The sequence below is a fragment of the Hypanus sabinus genome, chromosome 21 (genome assembly GCF_030144855.1).
Source record: "Hypanus sabinus isolate sHypSab1 chromosome 21, sHypSab1.hap1, whole genome shotgun sequence".
Taxonomy (NCBI): domain Eukaryota; kingdom Metazoa; phylum Chordata; class Chondrichthyes; order Myliobatiformes; family Dasyatidae; genus Hypanus; species Hypanus sabinus.
In genome coordinates this window covers 51,948,370-51,967,588 of record NC_082726.1, presented here as the reverse complement: position 1 = coordinate 51,967,588, position 19,219 = coordinate 51,948,370, and the positions used below count along the sequence as shown (strand labels likewise).

The window sequence follows — 19,219 nt, the reverse complement described above, 5'->3', positions numbered from 1 at the left end:
AATATATATTTTATATCCTTCATGCCAAAGGTGGGCTTTAATTCTTTGAGGCTTTAAGTTAAATACAATGTTTTGCAGTATAAAACCAGTGTAAGACTTGCATTTCTCCTTTCTAACATTATCTATCTAACTTAAGAGAAAATGCTCTACCATGTCAATACAATTCATTTCTATTTAACACATAAGAAATCTTGACTGAGGGAGCAGCCATTTTAGTGTCAATAGCCATTTCCCTCCAAAGATCAACTAAACTCTAAGTATGGGTCCATGTTGTCCAGACTCATTCACATAAAAATCCTTCCAGTTGGCCAAGGAAGCAAACATAATCCCTTTATTATAATCTTTTGGAAAGTAGGTCCAAGATGCAGAAGGACGCTGTTGGAAAAGAAATTACAATATTCAGTGCTCCAGGGTACTTTTTCTTAAATGTCCATAAACTTAAATAGCTGCCTTTCTTTTATCTTGAGCAGAATCAAATCTTCTACAATCAATCTCAACCACTGCAATGCACATTTATTAAAAAGTACAAGGAGGATATGATTTTATTGTTTTTATCTTAGTCGTTTCCACTGAAGTTGCTTAACCACATCACCATTTTAAAATACTCAATAAAGAGCATATCATGAAAATCCTGTGTATTTGGTAACTAAAACTATGAGCAATCAAAATTTACTGCGATCCACTTTACCATCATCGTGAAAGCTGTTCCCTATGCAAAACCCACTGCACTGGGGAAAGAACTAAGAGACTAATAAAGTGACTTAAGCTTGCTGAGTTCCCACAATGCTTCAAAGGGAGGCTGGGGTGTGCATGTTTATAACTGAGCCATAAGTGGTCACAGCTGCACCAACGAGAGGACCTAGGGGAATGACATTAGATGAGGACCCGCAAGTTTTACAACACTTTTAACAAGAGTGGGACTCTCTTAAGACAGGCAGCTTTCAAAGCATTCGTTGAAGGGAATAATGAGTGGCAGGAAAGCGCTCATAAAATAAGGTAGCATTATCCTTTACATAAACACAGGAGACTCTGCGGATACTGGAAATCCAGAGCAACATACACAAAATGTGGAGGAACTCAGCGCATCAGGCAGCATCTATGAAAATGAATAAACGTTTTGGGCCGAGACCCCATAGTCCTGATGAAGGGTCTCATCTTGCACCCTGCGGTCCTGATGAAGCCTCGGCCTGAAACGACAACTGTTTATTCATTTCCACAGATGCTGCCTGACCTGCTGAGTTCCTCCGGCATTTTGTGTGTGTAGCTTTGTCCTTTTTGCACTTCTCTGCACCAAAATATCAGGGTCCACGAAAATCAATTGAATTAACATTTGTTACAGAGCTGGCTTATACCCAGTCATGTTGACTGCGAAGTTAATCAAGTTACTACCGTGTTCTTGTTCTGATGGCCCGGGGTGACTGTTTTAGTTGCAGAGTTATAGCCATGACCTACGTGGGAAAATTGAAACTATATGCAAGTTTTACTTTTCCTCTGTGTGAAGAAAAGATTTAGGAAACATTGACAATGATGGAAAACAGTGGGAAATAAAAAGGTCTACATTAGTATAATACATGAAAAATGCATCAAAGATGTGAATGGTACAACATGTGTTATGCTAGCTGGCAGTCCATTAGGCTTGATAGACATTTCACTTACCTAAGTCAAATGTAACAGTATAATATTCATTAATATAAGAAGGGGCTGTGGAATCAAGCCTACCATCTGGTTACAGCGACATTATAATCTACAACCCATGATTAGGTCTGAGGAGTGGAATTTCACTTTAATCTTTTCAGTACTCGAAATTTCCATCTGCGCGTACAACACATCATTCCTCTTCAAGATAAATGTGGTGTTTTTTATGTTCCAAAATTAGATCTGAAGAAAACGATTAATCATGTCAGTGGTTGGGAAAGGAAACAAAGCCCTTATATTTTGTCACAAGTGCTCACACAGTCTTGCTTCTCTCTCGCTCTCTCTCTCTCTCTCTCTCTCTCTCTCACACACACACACACAAACACTCGTCTCACTCTTTTAAACATTACTTCAAAAATGAGATTTAACCAGGGGTGTTAAATATGAAACGAATATGTGACTCCAATTAGCATATCCATTTTTCTTGTGTACTGTGCCTATGGCAGCAAATAACAGATGGTGACCTGGCACCGTAACTGAAACTAAACTCAAGGAAACAGTCACTGGGCTGAAAATTAGTGAGACCACACAACTGTCAGGTGGCGGTCTCCTCTGGCAGTTGTAGGCCATTATGGGAACATTGATGTTTTCACAGTGTGACAAAAAGGAATTCTTTTTACAGAAGACCTGTCTGTCAGATGGGTCTCAAGTCATAACAAATCACTCACACTCAGCTGAGGTTGAACATTCAGAGAGTCAGGAGGATGATAAATGACCTGCAGGACTTTGAAGTGCTTTCCAGTTCAGATGGGTCTGCTATGCTGACAGGGAAATATACACAACAGCGTAACCAATAATGAGAACATTAAACATTCCTGCCTAGTGACAGGCTGACAGGAAAACCAGTCGAACATCAATCATTTTCTGAGATGTAACCTTGACAATTAGCCCCTTTCTGATACTTAAAGTAGCCTCTTTCCGCTTTTTTTCAACCAGCATGATTTTGTTTTTAGTGCATCCCGCAGAAATGAACACCGACAAATTATTTTGGGGGGTTTTCTTTAAACCTTTGTAGCCTTGCTGTAAACCTGAAAAAACAACAGGTGGACCACTTTAAGGTAGTCCCATGCCATTGAATTCAGTGAATTGCCAACACAACCTTTTCTGTTTGTGGGCAAGGCCTTAAAATTGCTAAAGTTAATCAGCAGAGACAAAATGACCCCCAAAATGTTCGAGCTCTCAGGTTTCAAGCTTTTGCTCTCTACCAGCTGAATGTTTAGTTATAGAATGAAAAATGAGTTCTATGGAATGAAGACATTTCCCCCTTGACTAACACATTTGCAAAAGGTATGTCAAGGATGTATTGCAGGGGTATGGGCAACCTTTCAAGAAAGTATTTTTGCTTGCTTATTGGAAGAGCAATAAATATCTTGCAGACAGGCCTTCTCAGAGTTACAAAGCCTACCTGTAACTGAGCTGGATAATTAGCAGCTTTGAAGATGATATATGACTTTCATTACCCCTTGGGACTAAAGACTAAATGAGGACAGAGCTAATTGCCGTGCAAAGCAGTTTGGCATGAATCAGAAAAATGCAGGCACTGTCTCCAGCCAAAAAAGGCCCTGTTGCCGCTGTGATCTCATTGCTGGCTTGCCGCAGGAGTTCACTTGGTGTCCATAAATCACAGACTGCTTACAGCTGAAACTGCACTGAGTCATCAACTTGCAATAAGCTGAGTGACAGATTCCATCCTGTCTGCGTTAGAACTTCAAGCATAAGGTTTTTTTTTAAACACAGCATGTATTAACAGAAAATTAAACACAGACCATCCAGAATTCACTACAACGAAACACAAGTCTCGTTCACATGACAGTCAGTTCTGGGATTAACTTAGCGGATGGGTCCCACAAGAATTGGTTTGAGGCCTGTTAACCTCCACACAACATTGCTTAACAAAAATCAGTTGGAAATCATTTAAAATCAAATTGGTTTTGGCTTTCACGTTCAGTCACATCTGAGCTTTCCATTTACCAATACTTATGGGTAATATCCTCAGTCTACAACAGTTTGAAATTGGTTCAAAATCAGTTCACTTGTTCACATGGTTAGTGGAATTTTCTCATTTCCATTTCATTCAGGGGCAATAAAACTCAGATTAGCTTTCTCAGGAATGTTTCCCAGGCAAATTTCCTGTGCACGTTAACAAAGAAATTGTTTTTTTTTAATCATGTTGCAGGCAGTTTCAAAATACATGGTTGTTTTTTATGAAGTCTGTGAAGCTTAATGACCATTCTCACCTACATCAAAGGGACTGTAACCCAGTCACATCCGCCTATTCAAGGGTTTGCAGCGTTTCACAGTTTTGTCTAATACAGGGCTTGACAACGTTTCTGGAAAGAAAACAGAAGTCAGACATGCTGCCACGCAATAGAGTTGTTCAGATAAAATTGGAGCCTAAAATACAAAAACTTTAGAACAAAACGCCATGGAACTTAAATATAAAAATACTCTAGTTATCCAACTCTAGAGTATAAATTCTAAGAAGGAAGATTTACAAGCTGAAGCAAAGCAGAGGTATTTCCTAAACCCTGTAGCTCGTGCCATTGCAGTGCAGGGGAGGGAGTGCAGTCTGGGGTGGACTTCCGACTATATCGTATATTGGGCTGAAAAGCTTCGAATGGCACCAATTCATGTTGGCTGCTTTAACAGCACAACTGGGAATACAGAGCTTTTTTTTTTCTTTATAAGGGAGCTGCTACCTTTGTGAAGAAGAATACAGTGTTCTCATTCAAGGACAGACTACTGAAACAAGTCGATTTAAAATACATACTTTCGTATCTATTCAAAGAGGAATTATCATCGCCAACTCTTAGATATGGCTTCCTTCTTCTGGACGGGTTGCTCAGTGTCATCCCTGTAAAAACAAAATGTCCTTTTGATATTAACTTGACGTAGTCCTAAAAGCCATTGATCACTTCTTTAACCATGTGCTAAAAGTGAGCCTAAGGAAATGGTATATACCATCTCCTTCACCTGGTAGATAAATAAACAAGAAATGAAGGAGAGGAGGAAGATTATCTTTAGTTATCACATGTACATCGAAACATACAGTAACATGCATGGCTTTCCGGTGCCAACATAGCACAACCTCAAAAAACTAACCCTAACTGGACATCTTTAGAATGTGGGAGGAAACCAGAGAACAGAAGGAAATCCAAGTGGTCATGGGGAGAACCTATAGACTCCTTACAGACAGCAGCAGGAATTGAATGTGAATCTTACAGCAGAGGCTCTAAAGCAATTGCATTAATACTCTGTTACCATGCTAAGTCTACAGCTTAACTTTGATGGTGCAAACTAGTGTTATATTATTTTCTTTTTACAATATGAGTTAACACTTTATCCAAGTTTTCTTTGCCTGCTGTACTTTCTCTTTACAAACATTGCTGTGATCTGTAAGAAAAATTACAGTTCTATTATTATATACACAAGAGATTCTGCAGATGCTGGAAATCCAGAGCAACACACAAGATGCTGGAGGAACTCAGTCAGTCAAGAAGCATCAATGGAAATGAGTGAACAGTTGATGTTACAGGGGAAGGTGCCAGTATGAAAAGTGGGGGGAAGGGGAAGGGGATGGAGGGGAAACTAGAAGGTGATAGGTGAAGCCAGGCAGACAGGGATGGGCTACAACGTGAGAAGCTGGGAGGTGAAAAGGCCTTCCCAGTCCCGATGAAGAATCTCGGCTTGAAACGTCCACTGTTTAGTCATTTCCATCACTGCTGCCTGACCTGCTGAGTTCCTCCAGCATTTTGTGTCTATTATTATATGTCCAGTTTCTTATTGAATGGTGATTTGGTTAAATAGAGAAACTGCTTATAAGCCATGCCGTTCAGATCAGTATGAACAGTGGCATAGAGGCACTGACTACCGGAAGAATAATAGTGCCCAAGAACGAATAAAGCTTTGATTCCTTTTCTATTCATAACATGCCCAAGCTGTGGTGAGGACGGGAGGGTGGAACTCACTTAATAACTTTGGGACTTCTTTGTAGTGGAAAAGTCAGGCAGAAGAATCATTACTGGGCAGTGGGTAGCACCCTACAGAGCGGAAAGCATAATATATGGGAGGCAACAGTGGTGTTCTGGACCAGACCAGGAACCTCACCACATAAAGATGACATCCAAACCAGATGAATTTTAAGCATCAGCAAAGGCTTAAACTAACATTGGCAGAATGGAAGGGGAAAATTTAGTTTGAAGATGAGAATAGAAAACAGCATTAATAAAGTACTAAATTCACTGTTAGAAAATAACTTCATAGAGCTGTACAGCCTTCCTTTAGCCCGACTTGTCTGATCATGTTGTTTGCCTGTGGTTAGCCCTTATCCCCCTAAAACTTGCCTATCCACGTACCTGTTTAAATATTGTGTTTGAACAATCTTCTCTGGTGGCTCTTCAACATGCCCATCATACTCTGTATGAAACAACTGCCCCGGGTCATCTGCCCCTCTCACCTCTCACCTGATTTTTAGTTTTAGACTCCCCTGCTCTGCTGGGAAGACTAGGACCATCCACCTCATCTATGGCCCTCATGATATTATAGATCTCTATAAGGGTCACCTCTCAGCCTCCTGCATCCCAGGGAGAACAGCCCCAGCTTATATAGTCTTTCCTTCAAAATCAAGCCATCCGTCCTGGTAAAATCCTTATGAATCTTTTTCCATCAGAGGGAAAGGACCAGAGAAATACCAGAACTTAGGATGTTACACTTATCCCATGAAACAGCAACTTCACATGGTTGTACAAAGCAATTCCACTTTGGAAGAAGTCATGCAGTCAACATTCAATATGAAACAAATACAACCTGGCGGATTCACCGTCCCAGAGGCATGATAGGTTTCCCCCATGTTCTCACCATCCAGCCTTCTAGCCTCTGCATTCAAGAGGATATCCGACACCATGCTTCACACCTTCAGAGTAATACCATCACCAAATGCACCACTGAATCTTCAATGCTCTTTTCCATCTCCCATCGAATTCCTAACAAAACATGCGATGGATCTGGCTTGGCCTCCATTCAAGGAATAAGCAGAACCCCCCCGGACCATCTTAGTGAGGGATGAGCGTCCAGAGGGGCTGGACACCCACAATGAGAAATAGGACAGTTAAGATCAGGAAAATGAAGACCGGTGATGTAGTGGAGTCAGTAGAAGATCACAGATGTAGGTGGGATGAAACAGATCAAGGAGAAGGCAAGTAGTCATTAGGAAACAATGAAGTCTGTGGGATACGAATAAGCTGAAGAATGTTCCACCTGGAAAGTGATTAGGAGCTGAACCCACATGGTGGGAGACTGAGATTGGAAACCACAGAGTGGAAGTCTCTTGAGGAGGAGAAAGCGGTAGAAGCCCAGGTTTCCAATTTTCCCTCTGCATGTGCATACTCCAATCTACTTCATCATCGACTGGAGTACAGAAAGCTTGTGCTGTGTGTGGCTCCTCAGTATGTGGGAGCAGTGAAAACTGTTAGCTCCACAAAGTGTGTTCCCTACTCAACCATGATGTGAACAAAAGTGGGGAGAGGAAGACAGAATTCCCCCTTTGAGGAAAGAAACAATTCAAGAGTCAGTCTCCTCGTCTTTGCTTGCTTCAAAGCAATCAGTACCATTAATTAAATTCTTAGAATAATGGAGTCATTGAGAGATAAAGAAATGTAGTTCAGAAACAGACCCTTTAGTCCACTAAGTCCATGCTAAGTAGTAAGTTGAGTTTGAGTTGAGACTATAGCAATGGAAGAGGTGGTCCAGACTGTTCCATTGCCGGGGTAGGGTTAGGGTTGTGTAGGTTGGTTCAAGAACCTGATTGCTGAATCTGGTGGTGTAGAGTTTTAGGCTTCCATATCTACTGACTGATGGTGGGGATCTTTGATGATAGATGCTGCCTTCTTGAGGCAGTATCTCCTGTAGGAATGAACAATAGTGGAATGGGCTATGCCTGGAATAGACAGCCCAACCATCAAAGAACAATGAATCCCACAAACCAGTGATTTCCCAGCAGGGCAGTTAGGAGAAATAGAAGTCGTCAGGGTGGGGAGGGAGCGAGCAGTAAGTGGCACTCTAACTTAAGGCACGAGACCTAACCAACCATGTCAACTCACTGCCATCATCAACATTCAATAGGCATCCCCAGTTTGTGTTAATCTTTTGCATTTTAATTTAGCCCTGTTAATGATGGATAAATACATATAGTGCCACCTTTATGAACCTGAGGGTGGTGAAGCCTTCAATTCTAATCATGTTCCAAAACAGAAACTACAAAAAATGTGACAATACAATGCTACATACCTGCAGAATGGTTTTATTCCATTCCCATCAGATCAGTGACAGCCCATATGTCTTAATGTAACACCGTACTGTCTAATGCAGCCATGAAACTATCAAGATTGCAGGAACATTTCTGAAAAAGAGACCCTGAAAAGGCTACTTATGGTATTACTCAGTTCCAGAAGATGAAAGAAGCATTTGAAAAGCACTGCAGACTCGAGCCATTTGCCAAGAAAACTAAAAATGACCTTGATAGTGGTCTCATTGCTTCCAGTAACATTTCCAAAATGATAGTAAAATGTGGAAAATCTCATGGAATTGGTGAAAGGTTAATAATGCCTGCTGTATCATTAATGTTCACCACTGTTCACAAAATGGATGCCAGGATTTGAAAATCAATTCCTCTGAGCAATAACTCAATAGCTTGTTGTATTGACGAAATGAGTGAAGACATTGAGTATCAACGAAGCACAGAGCTACAAAAAGTAGAATTTGAGATACAATTGGATGAGTCAACTGTGTGAGACAATGAGGCATTGCTAATGGCATATGTAGTTTATCAAAAATGGAAAAGTTTATGAAGAGATTCTGTCTTGTAAAAAGTTAAAAACAAGTATCAATGGAGAATCAATCTATGATGAGCTCAAAGTGTATATTGAGGATAAAAGTATTCCGATTAGAGAAATGATTTTTCTGCACCAGATGGAGCACAGGTCGCCATGCTGGTTTTGTGGCATTTGTGAAAAAGAAATTCCAAGTCTGTTTGCAGTCCATTGTGTAATTCATCATCAACAGCTCACAGCCAAAAACCTCAGCCAATAACTTTTTTCAAGCTTATCAACTATCAACAAAATTAAAACTCGTCCATTAAATAGCAAAGTATTTTGCCAGTTATGCTAATATAACGATGAAGAGTTGAATGCTTGCTTCTTCCCACTGAAGTGCGTTGGCTGTCAAAAGGCTGCTGTTTAAAACGTTTCTTTGATCTTTTTGACACTGTGGTTTATTTTTGCTCAAAATCGGCAAGACCTTGGGAAACAACGTGGAGATGTGGCATACATAGCTAAACTGTATGACAAAATGACCATTCTAAATATGAAACTGCAGGTTAAGAATTTCAACTTAATCCAGGCAAAAAGTGCAGTGTCCACTTTTAATGGAAAATTGGAATTATATAATCAAATCAATGGGAGAAGAATGTTTTCACACTTTCCCTGCATGGAAAGTATGGCACTCTCTTTCACAGATGTTGATTTGCAAGAGTACTGCTTACACTTACAGTCACTGAAGAAGGATTTTCACAATCAATTCGTTGATTTGAACGATCTGGAAATTCCATTCTGGGTTATCAACATATTTCTTTGCAAGATGGAAGAACAGAAAGAGAGCTTGCAAGAAGAAATCATCAAATTTCAGAATGATGAAGAAACAAAAATGCTTTTCACAATTGTCAGCCTTTGTGGTATGTGTCATATGAAGTTTCATGCTCTTTGGAGAAGAGCCAAACTGGTCTTCTTTGCACTTCCATGCCCCTACCTTGTTGAAAAAGGTTTCAGTGCACAAAAAACAGAAACTGTTTCGACATTGTTACGCATTGGAACTTAACTTTGCCAGGATTAAAGGCAAAGTTAGCAGGCATAGGGAACCTTGGTTTTCAAGGGATATTGGTGATCTGGTTAAGAAAAAGAGAGAGGTGTATAGCAGGTATAGGCAACAAGGAACAAATGAGGTAGTTGAAGAGTATAAAAAATGTAAGAAAATACTAAAGAAAGAAATCAGGAAAGCAAAAAGAAGACATGAGGTTGCTTTGGCAAATAATGTGAAGGTAAACCTGAAGGGTTTCTATAAGTACATTATAAGTAAAAGAATAGTAAGGGACAAAATTGGTCCCCTAGAAGATCAGAGTGGTCGTCTATGTGTGGAGCCTCATGAGATGGGGGAGATCATAAACAGTTTTTTTGCATCTGTATTTACTCAGGAAACTGGCATAGCATATATGGAAGGAAAGCAAACAAGCAGCAGTGTCATGGAACATGTAGAGATTAAAGAGGAGGAGGTGCTTACTGCCTTACAGCAAATAAAGGTAGATAAATCCCTTGGCCTGACATGATATTTCCTTGGACCTTGAGAGAAACTAGTGTAGAAATTGTAGGGGCCCTGGCAGAAATACTTAAAATGTCCTTAGCCATGGGTGCGGTGCCAGAGGATTGGAGGGTAGCTCATGTTGTTCCCTTGTTTAAAAAAGGCTCCAAAAGTGAACCAGGTAATTACAGGCCAGTGAGCCTGACATCAGTAGTAGGTAAATTATTGGAAGGTGTTCTGAGAGATTGGATATACTAGTATTTGGACAGCCAAGGGCTGGTTAAGGATAGTCAGCATGGCTTTGTGCATGGTAAATAGTGTTTAACAAATCTCATAGAGTTTTTTGAGGAGGTTACCAAGAAATTAAATGAAGGAAAGGCTGTGGATGTTGTCTACATGGACTTTAGTAAGGCCTTTGACAAGGTCCCACATGGGAGGTTAGTTCAGAAGGTTCAGACACTAGGTATCCATGGAGAGGTTGTAAACTGGATTCAAAATTGGCTGTGTGGGAGAAGACAGAGAGTGGTAGTGGATGATTGCTTCTCAGACTGGAACCCTGTGACTAGTGGTGTGCCTCAGGGATCTGTGCTGGAATTTGTTGTCTATATAAATGATCTAGATGATAATGTGGTAAACTGGATCAGCAGGTTTCCTGATGACACTAAGATTGGAGGCATTGTGGACAGCGAGAAAAGCTTTCAAAGCTTGCAGAGGGATCTGGACCAACTGGAAAAATAGGCCAGAAAATGGTAGATGGAATTTAATGTAGACAAGTGTGAGGTGTTGCATTTTGGAAGGACTAATCAAGGTAGGACATACACAGTAAATGGTAGGGCACTGAGGAGTGCGGAAGAACAAAAGGATCTGGGAGTTCAGATATATAATTTCCTGAAAGTGGCGTCACAGGTAGATAGAGTTGTAACGAAGGCTTTTGGCATCCTGGCATTCATAAATCAAAGTATTCAGTATAGGAGTTGGGATGTTATGATGAGGTTGTATAAGACATTGGTGAGGCTATATTTGGAGTATTGTGTGCATTTCTGGTCACCTAACTATAGGAGGGATATCAGTAAGATTGAAAAAATGCAGAGAAGATTTACTAGGATGTTGCCGGGTCTTCAGGAGTTAAGCTACAGGGAAAGATTGAACAAGATAGGACTTTATCCCTTGGAGCGTAGAAGAATGAGGGGGGATTTGATAGAGGTTTACAAAATTATGAGGGATACGGACAGAGTAAATGCAAGTAGGCTCTTTACACTTAGAAAATGAGAGGACATGGACATGGCTTTAGGGTGAAAGGGGAAAGGTTTAGGGGGAACTTCTTCACTCAGAGAGTGGTGGGAGTGTGCAACGAGCTGCCATCTGACGTAATAAATGCGGGTTCACTCTTAAGTTTTAAGAGTAAATTGGATAGATACGTGGATGGGAGAGGTCTGGAGGGTTATGGACTGGGTGCAGGTGAATGGGACTAGCAGAATAAAGTTTTGGCACAGACTGGAAGGGCTAAATGGCCTGTTTTCTGTGCTGTAGTGTTCTATGGTTCTTTTGCTGTCACAACTTGAACCTGATATTTCAACTCTTGTTAAAAACAATCAAGCTCAAGGATCATATTGATATCAAAATTGGTTTACAGCTCACAGGTACTGTGTAAGCTATGTTTAAAAGCAAATAAAAATTCAGAGCAGAATTATTTTTCTCATGTTAGCATATGGTGGACATGGTTTTTACACTATAGGTCACTGGAAAATATATTGTGCATAAAAGGGCCATTGGCAAATATGAAAGTGCTTTAGGGTGACATTGAGCTAAAAAGGGTTGGGAAACAACTTTTGTGTTGATGAATGATGATTGTGGGATGCTCTTCAAAATGTGTGGGAAGATATGATAAGGACTACCTCTCGAACAAGTTGAATTCCCTTTCAAATTTGATCAAAACATTAACCTACACTGGTACTCTGATCGTTCACAAATGGCTGCCTTGGTTCCACTTGACCCTACAATTCATTCAAATTGCTCTCAACTCATCTAATTTTCTCCACTTCCCAATTTTCTTGTAGAATGTGATTTGATGTCCTGTGAATTCCTGAAGAAAATTAGCCCATGCAATGAAGATTGTTTTATTGCTGTGCTGAATATGGTTTGCAGTTTATGAATCTGGCATAGAAATAATTCCTGTTTTGATTACTCACTTTCTTCAAGGGTGTTCCTTACTGTTTAGTAGACATTCTAAAGTTAAACAACAAATCCACTTGATTGCAACATCTAATTTTAAACAGTGGTGCTGTGAATGTTCAACAAAAAAAATGTTGCTTCACAGAATCATCATTACCAGGATCCCACATCTCCTGCCAGTGTCCATCTGCCATCAGTTTCAGGAACCCTTACTACCCTTCAACCATTACATTCCTGAACCAGTCTGGATAACTTCACAAACCACAGATCAGTGAACACAACCTGTGGATACACTTTCAAGGACTGTACAGCTCACGTTCTTGGTATTATTTAATTAATCAATTAATCAATCGATCAATTATTTATTTATTTATTTATTTTTTATTATTATTATTATTATTATTATTATTATTATTAGGTGTTTTGATATTGCACGGTTTGTCTTATTTTGCACATTAGTTGCTTGTCAGTCTTTGTGTAGTCTTTCACTGATTTGTATTCCTCGTTCCATTGTGAATGCCTGCAAGAAAATAAATCTCAGGGTAGTATATATACTTTGATAATAGTTTTACTTTGAACCTTGAACTTTAATCTATAGAAGGTAAATCCAGTGAGAGTTCGACTGAAAGTATTGCCTTGGTAGTTGTTCGGTTAGTTCTCCTGAGCTGGTGGGAAAGAGTTTGAAATGGGCTGCTGGGTGCAGTAGATGAAGATGGATGGAAACTGCCAAAAATAATGTTGGCAACAAAACATTTCAAATTTATGTGGGAAAACCCATGAGGATGCTTGCTTTCTGATTTTCCGTCCCTTGTGAGGTGTAGACTTACATCCTGTCACTTACTCTTAAATACTTGACCAGCATGCAAACCATACATCATTGGTGTGTGTGTGTGTGTGTGTGTGTGTGTGTGTGTGTGTACATGCTTCCATGCTTCTGGCAGGTCAATGTGGTACTCTTCTCATATCAAGAAATATCGAAGACCAAATTTCATAAAAGCCCTGCAGAAAAGTTTCACTGAGAGGTGTTCTTGACTGCAAGAAGATTAGTAGCCTGAAGACCCCTTTTGAGTGGAAAGCTGTTTCTGAAGGATAGGGTCTGTTTCACTCTATTGGAAATGGATTGTAAATATAGATGAGTTTTCAGATGATGGAATGAAGATACTAATCATGGGGCAGTCCTGCTGGCAATCAGGGATGGAAGGCCAGAAAGAGAGAGAATGGGTCCTGAACCCATGGTCCCAGCAGAACTATCCCAGTGCTCCCAGCACGGATCTCCCTCTGGGTTCAGCAAAAGTGTAGAAGGATTTCCAGATGAGGATAGGAGATCCTAAACAGGGGGCAGCCCTGTTGGCTTTATGAATGGAAGGGCAAAGAGGCGGGATGGATCCAGATTATAGATAGAATGGAATAGAAAGTGAGGTGATGATGTTGCCTACAGTAAAGACATTGGGTTGACAAGAATATTTGATGATGGTCAGGAACCCAGTCCAGTTGAGTATAGCAGAGAGATGGAGGTGAGTGATGGGTTTGACTAATTACTCACTTGGACCTGAAAGGAACTCTTTTGACTCACAAGCAACATCTCATGGTCCTTTCCTCAGGGATTTAGCGCTTCTCATCTCCTTCTGGACATCTGTGATGAAAAATAGTTTGGGTATTACAATGTAGCTTCAATACTTCATTGGAAATATTTAAATGGCCCAGCATTTCCTACAAATAGATTTGATCCTTCACTTGATCAATTAAAACCAGAAGTGGGCAACCATGGAGTCATAGAGAACTACAGCACAGAAACAGGCCCTTCAGCCCATCTAGTCCATGCCAAACTGGATTGTGTTTAGTTCCTGTTCCAAAATTATAACAAATTTGGGTATGATCCCAACCCTCATGTTTTGGGAGTTAAAATTCAGCACTTTCTTTCTAATCAAGTGTGTAACCTTGATTAAAAATGACAAAAAAGTCAAATTTTATTATTATTATATTCCTGTTCGTTTACCTATTCCCAATGGAGCCAACTTTGCAGATGCCTTACCTTGATAATGTAATGCACTGATGGGCCATCTCATTATTGCTTTTGTGAACAGTAGTTTTAAAGACAGAAATCAATAGTCTCAAAAATCATCCAATTCAGAAGATGAGCAATTAGGCCATGATGTTGCTATATAGTGGAGAACACTAAGGATAGAATGTTAATTACTACCCAGATGTAAAATACTGACATGTTGCCAGTATTAATTTCTGAGAGTACATTCTAAAAAGTAATCTGCACAGCAATTGGAAGAATTTTAAATCCCATTTAATTACCGAAGGCCAAAATTTCTCAAAAGAACCATAACTATTTTATTTGTTACTTCAGATCTTTAAGTGAGATGTTGAGTCCTGCCTTCCCTCTCAAGGAAACATAAAACTTCTGAAAGTAGAACAGAAGAGTTACTAGTAATTGGTTTATGATTGTCACATGTACCGTGATACCGTGATAATCTTGTGTTTGTGTGTAATCCAGACAAATGTTTCCATACAGAAGAACATTGATGTAGTGCAAAAGGAGAAACAAAAACAGAATGCAGACTATAGAACAACACACACAAAATGCCGAAGGGCTTCTCCAGGTTAGCCTGCATCTATGGAAGTAAATAGATAGTTAACGTTTCAGACCAAGACCATTCTTCAGCACTGAGAAATTACAATTACAATTCAGAGGAAGTGTAGTACAGGCAGATAAGTAAAGTGCAAGGGCCTTGATGGGGTAGATTGAGAAGTCAAGAGTTCATCTTCATCGGATGAGGGCCTTTCAAGACTCTTGTAACAGTGAGGTAGATCTTGTCCTTGAGCCAAGTGGTTTGTTTTATTAAGCTTTTGAATGTCCTGCTTGATAGAAGTGCAGGATAGAGCAAATGAGAGGGAAGGGTCTTGAATTATTTTGACCACTTTCCCAAGGCACTGGAAAGTGTGAACAGAGAGAAGTGGAGGGGGGACTAATTACTAATGATGGACTGGGCTATGTTCACTTCTCTCTGATCTTGTGATCTTGGGCAGAGCATTTGTCACACCACGTTGGGATCCATTATCCATGGTTTCATGACCAACTTACTCTCAATCACCAGTGTATTAGGTACTCCTGTACCTAATAAGGTCGTCACTAAATGTATATTCATGGTGTTTTGCTGCTGTATCCCAGGCACTTCAAGGTTCAACGAGTTGTGCATTCAAAGATGCTCTTCTGCACACCACTGTTGTAACGTGTGCTTATCTGAGTTACTGTCACCTACAGTCAACTTGAATCAGTCTGGCCATTCTCCTCTAACCTCTCATTAACAAGGTGCTTTTTTCCCCATAGAACTGCGGCTCACTGGACGTTTTTTGCTTTTTTTTGGTACCATTCTCTGTAAATTCTACAGACTGTTGTGCATGAAAATCCCAGGAGATCAGCAGTTTCTGTGATCCACAAGCCACCCCGTCTAGCACCAGCAATCATTCCATGGTCCAAGTCACTCAGATTACATTTCTTCCCCATTCTGACGTTTTGTCTGAACAACAACTGGACCTCTTGACCATGTCTGCATGCTCTTAAGCATTGAGTTCTACCACATGACTGGTTGATAAGATATTTGCAGGTGCAGAGGTGTACCTAATAAAGCCGTCACCGAATGTATATCAGTCTATCAAAAATTTACAGAAAAAACTAACCATATTGATTGCTATTTTGGAATCTTGCTGTGTGGAATTTAGCTATCATGCTTCCAACAGTACAACCATCATCACACTTTAAAACTGTTCAATTGACAGCAAATCAATCTGGGATCTAGAGGGGCTATATGAATTTACTATGCCCCATCAAACCATATTTTAGCAATAGTATTGGACAATAACAGAATTAAAAAATATATGGCAAATATTTGGACCATCTGCTCTCCCTCCTCAGTCACAAACCCAGTCTTTTTATGTTTCCATTTCATTGACTTCCAAGATGTCCTTTGTCTGTTTATGTCACGATGACCCAATATATCATACAAAACTCTCTCATTATGGCCGGAGAGTGGCTAGATTTAGTACAATGTTAGTTAACTCTCCCACAGTCAATCATCCCTGTGAACTTTTGACTTGACTGAAAAATCGCCATGCCAGCAACATTCAAAGCATGTTGTCTTCTAACAGCAGGTAAACTGTAACAATGCAGTGCTTTTCATCACCTGTTGGGCCCTTAATTGGAAAACATCTGCTTTGCTGTGTAATTCCATCACAGTACCTGCCCAAATTAAATTTTCAGATCTTAAACTACAAGCAGAGAATTATTAATTACAATCAGAAGCTAATAATGTCTGAGTGACTCAAGTCAATCTTATTTTTAAAGGAAGGCAAACAGAAATCCCATGACTGTACACCTGATAAATGATTATTTGCTTTTGAACTAAACTATTATCAGCTGCCTTGAACTGACCTGTGAGTGTACAAAACCATATAACCAATTATTTCTGAACTGATTTCACCATGACACAAATAGCACAAATTCAAGGCAGTTTCAACGTCCAGCAAGGACTTAATGAATGACAGTAAAACTTTTCTTTCCCCCTGTTCATCTAACACCGTGTAGGCGAGAACAGGTTTGAAAGAGAAGATGGCATAGTTCAGTGAAACATTTTCTATTGAAAGCAATGCTTTATTTACTGCCATTGATATAACTGATGAAAACTGCTAATAATATAAATATTACCAGACAGATGACTTGGAGACTGATTTAAAAACAGCAACTTATTTCCCATACATGCCAGGCAGCTCACCAATGCAATTCGGCATGAAGACATATTAGATTCAGCATCTTAACTTTTTTGCAGGGAAAAGAATTCTGCTTATACATTCTTGAACCAGGCAACACTTTTGAGATTCAGTCCTTAATTCTTCCCAAAATACTTAGATGACACATCTTGCTCTTCCAAAACATAAACTAAACTAATGACGTTTGAAGATGAAATAGCATAGTGAGGTTTCAGAGCTGAAGCTGAAGTCTCCAATTAAATATAAAGGTACCCGTCAATCAAGATGGTATCAAACCCCACACTTTATGTCCCCTGAAGCATGTTTTCTTATGAACTAGTAAACACTGCAAGAACCGAGGCTCTGATATAACAATAATTGACAGTTCTGTCTCTGTGTGAGCACTCTGGAAAACACTGTAGCAGCATTTTTTTTTTTTTTGGATTTAATTTACAATTTTTTTAACTTTGGGTTTCAGATCACATTGGAATCAAAGTTCTTCCCATGTTAGGCTCCAGCCAGGGCTAAGCAAAACCAAAATGCCACCCATATAGAAGAAAAGAGGATGGCAAAGTTAGAACTTCACTCAGATCTCTAACAATTGGTTATATTTTTTAAGTTAATTGAGTAACAAAGATCTCAAAGGTCCATTTCAGTTTGGCTGGAACTTTCATTCAATTCCTGGCAGAGTGCTCAGAGGATGTGCATGCCAGCTGGCAGATGTTCTCACTTACATCTTCAACATCTCACTGAGCAGCGCCATCATTCCAATGTGCTTCAAGGCCAATACCATCATCCCCGTGCCGAAGAAGTCTTCAGTGTCCTGTCTCAACAGACGATGCCATCGTCACGACCCTCCACCCGGCCCTCACCCACCTGGACAAAAAAGACACATACGTTCGGATGCTGTTCATAGACTTCAGTTCAGCATTCAACACTATCATTCCTCAGCTCCTGACTGGAAAGCTGAAACTGCTGGACCTGAACACCCCCCTCTGCAACTGGATCCTAGACTTCCTGACTGGGAGACCTCAGTCAGTCCAGATTGGGAGCAGCATCTCCAACACCATCACACTGAGCACGGGGGCCTCCCAGGGCTGTGTGCTCATTCCACTGCTGTTCACTCTGCTGACCCACGACTGTGCAGCAATACACAGATCAAATCACATCATCAAGCTCGCCAATGACACAACCATGTTGAGTCTCATCAGCAAGAATGACAAGTCAGCATACAGAGAGGAGGTGCAGCGGCTAACAGACTGGTGCAGAGCCAACAACCTGTCTCTGAATGTGAGCAAAACAAAAGAGATGGTTGTTGACTTCAGGAGAGCATGGAGCAAACACTCTCTGCTAAATATTGATGGCTTCCCCATTAAGATCGTTAAGAGCACTAAATTTCTTGCTGTTCACCTGGCAGAGAATCTCAACTGGTCCCTCAATACCAGCTCCATAGCCAAGAAAGCCCAGCAGCATCTCTACTTTCTGCGAAGGCTGAGAAAAGTCTATCTCCCACCCCCCCCCCCCCACCTTCACCACATTCTACAGAGGATGTATCAAGAGCATCCTGAGCAGCTGCATCACTGCCTGGTTCAGGAATTGCACCGTCTCAGATCGCAAGACCTTACAGTGGATAGTGAAGTCAGCTGAGAAGATCATCTTCCTGCCATTACAGACATTGACACCACCAGACAATGCCAAAGCATTCGGGCTCTCACGACCAGACTGTGCAACAGTTTCTTCCCCCAAGCCATCAGACTCCTCAATACTCAGAGTCTAGACTGACATCTACATCATTTATTATTATATTGTAATTTGTTCTCTACTGTGCCTATTGTCTTGTTTATTAATTATTGTACTGTCCTGCACTGTTTTGTGTACTTTATGTAGTCCTGTGCAGGTCTGTAGTCTAGTGCAGTTCAAATGTTTTACGTAGTCCAGTGTGGCCTTGTGCTGTCTCACATAGTCTAGTGTAGTTTAGTGTTTCATGTAGCACCAGGGTCCTGGAGGAATGTTGTTTCATTTTTACTGCGTACTGTACCAGCAGTTTATGGTTGAAATGACAATAAATTTGACTTGACTTGAATACGTCTATTTCCAATGTCAAAAGAAGTTTAAGGAAACATTGTTATTTCTGAGAGCAGGTCGGATGTAACAATTCCTGAGATTACGTTATTGGATGACTGAAGTTAACGGTTACCTTAAGATGCCAAAGTTACTTTCTGATCTAACATTACAAAATGAGAATCTCAGGAAG

General features: G+C 40.3%; 1 long non-coding RNA gene across 1 annotated transcript in view; it reads right to left on the bottom strand.

The window, feature by feature from the left end:
• Positions 1–258: 258 nt before the first annotated feature.
• LOC132379247 (uncharacterized) overlaps positions 259–19,219 on the bottom strand; it is a 79,966-nt gene continuing 61,005 nt past the window's right edge. Inside the window, exons 3-7 of the long non-coding RNA XR_009507343.1 lie at positions 13,757–13,846; positions 4,466–4,549; positions 3,933–4,025; positions 1,720–1,878; positions 259–375 (exon numbers count right to left, since the gene is read on the bottom strand). This is a non-coding gene — a long non-coding RNA (uncharacterized LOC132379247). The remainder of the gene's footprint in view (positions 376–1,719; positions 1,879–3,932; positions 4,026–4,465; positions 4,550–13,756; positions 13,847–19,219) is intronic.